Raw genomic sequence first — 2,438 nt, 5'->3', positions numbered from 1 at the left:
TTGCTGGGCCAATTCAGACAGTGCTATAGGTCACCCAGGCAGCTGTGGGTCTGGAGCCACATGTAGGTCAGACCAAATGGGGATGGTAGATTTCCTTCCCTTAGTGGCATATAGTGAACCAGGCAGATTATTCAACAATCAACAACGATTTCGCAGTCATCAGTTGATTCTTAATTCCATATTTTTTTCAAAAATGAACTCAAACCCTCTGCTATGCAGATTGGGGCCCAGGTCCCATTCACATAGTTTTTGGCACTAGGTCACAACCATTGCCTCCCCTAAATAAGTAGACAGCAAGCAGTTGGCACTCAATTCCCAACAATAACCTACAGCACCCCAGGTGGGACTTGAACCCACAATCCCTGGCTCCGGAGGCCAGTGCCTTATCCATTAGGCCACTGGGGCTGTGCCATGTGCATTGTACAGGGAAACAAGAAAAGTGGCTATTTTGTCCAAGAAAGCTTCATTTCAATTAAAGCAGCAAAGGAGAGATTTTAAAATTACTGCTTTGCAAACATTTGAAGTTTCAGACCTATCACAGCCGTATTACAACCCAAGCAATTCTAAAGTAATAGATTGAAAGTAATGGATGAGGGGTGAGGACAATAGAATCATAGACCTTTACAGGACAGAGGGAGGCCATTTGAACCATCCTGTCTGTTTGACTCCTGAATGACCTACCCAGTGAGTCTGACTCTCCTAGCCCTATCTCTTCAGCCGTCTAAAGCCATATCCAGCTCTCTTTGAAACCTCCAATAGAATCTGCCTCTACCAGGCAGCACAGTCCAAAGGGCAGAAGTGAGGACTGCAGATGCTGGAGATTAGAGTCAAGATTAGAGCGGTGCTGGAAAAGCACAGCAGGTCAGGCAGCATCCGAGGAGCAGGAAAATCGACGTTTCAGCCAGGAGTCTTTCATCAGTACATTCCAAATGCGAACAACTCTCTTAGTAAAAAAGTTTCCCCTCATCTCACTCCTAGCTCTCTTGCTGACTATCCCCATGTTGTGACCCGTAATTACTGTCATACCAACGCATGGAAATAGAATGTACTTATTAACCCAGCCAAAACTTTTCATAAGTTTGAACACCTCAGTTAGATCACCTGCTGTAAGGCGAATAAACCCAATTTCTCTCATCTTTCCCTGATTCTAAAATCCCTCGTTCTTGTTATCATTCTAGTAAATCTCTTTGTGCACTCGCTCCAGGGCTGTTAAATCCTTCCTAAAGTAAGATGCCTTGAACTGAACACAATTCACCAAACATGGCCTGACTAAAGATTTGTAGTTTGGGTGATGAAATTAGACTCAGGTTCACGGCACTGTAGAAATCTGATGTCCTCTTGTTCAGACCTGCATCAGTGTGTACTACTCTTGCCTCTGAGTCTGTAGGCTATGGGTTTGAATCCCTCTTGAGGTTAACCCTGCATTGTATTACTGAGGTGGTGTAAACAGTGGGACCTAGAACTAAAATGGCCTTTTTCACATGGTGCCTTAAAAAGGACATGTTCAGCTAAGGGGTGACCTCATAGAGGTTTATTAAATCATGGGGGAACATGAATCGGGCGCATAGCCGAGGTCTTTTCCCCAGGGTAGGGGAATCCAAATGTAGAGGGCATAGGTTTAAGGTGAGAGGGGCAAGAGTTAAAATGGACTTCAGGGGCAGCGTTTTCATGCAGAGGGTGGTGCGTGTATGGAATGAGCTGCCAGAGGAAATGGTGGAGGCTGGTACAATGTCACCATTTAAAAGGCGTCTGGATGAGCATACGAATAGAAAGGGTTTAGAAGGATATGGGCCAAGTGCTGAAAAATGAGACTAGATTAATTTAGGATATCTGGTCAGCATGGATGAATTGGACCAAAGGATTTGTTTTTGCTCATAAATCCCTGTGAGTCTGTGCTCTCTCGAGTGAATGCAAAAGATTTCAAGACACTAATCTGACAAAGAGTGAAGGGGATGTTTTCCTCAATATTCTGGGGCCACATATTTCTGCAACAACCAGCATTGCTAAATTAGACAATGGTCGAAATGGACAAGGGTGGTCCTTGTAGGGTCTTGCTGTGCGGAAGTTGCCTCTGCTGCTGTTCCTCTATTGCAGTAGCTAGCAGATTTCAGCAAATCTTGTGTTAAGTGCACTGGGATGGTCTGAGGTCAGGAAGGCTGCTATGGAAATGCACGTCTTTCCATTGAGAGTGCTGAGTGTTGCTAGCACTGATTACTGGCCTCACTGCCAGTATTTGGCAATGACTGAGTTTAATAGTAACAGTGCTTATCCATATAGCCACTGTTTCATATAAAGCCTGACATTTACAGAGTCTTAACTTTAATCAAGTGTCAGACTCCTGCGTGGAGACTAAGATGGACCAATTTAAAGCAGTGCAATGTGGGCTCTGAACGCCTTTTACATACTTGACCAGAACTTGGCTGGAGCAGAGATCCTAC

General features: G+C 44.6%; 1 non-coding gene across 1 annotated transcript; it reads right to left on the bottom strand.

Annotated features, from left to right (window-relative positions):
- Positions 1–332: 332 nt before the first annotated feature.
- On the bottom strand, positions 333–405 carry trnar-ccg. The gene has a single exon. It is a non-coding gene; the product is annotated as a tRNA-Arg (tRNA).
- Between the last annotated feature and the right edge of the window lie 2,033 nt (positions 406–2,438).

The sequence above is a fragment of the Chiloscyllium plagiosum genome, chromosome 3, assembly GCF_004010195.1.
Source record: "Chiloscyllium plagiosum isolate BGI_BamShark_2017 chromosome 3, ASM401019v2, whole genome shotgun sequence".
Taxonomy (NCBI): Eukaryota; Metazoa; Chordata; class Chondrichthyes; order Orectolobiformes; family Hemiscylliidae; genus Chiloscyllium; species Chiloscyllium plagiosum.
Note: the sequence above shows the minus strand (reverse complement) of the source record. Positions and strands in the feature narration are given on the sequence as shown.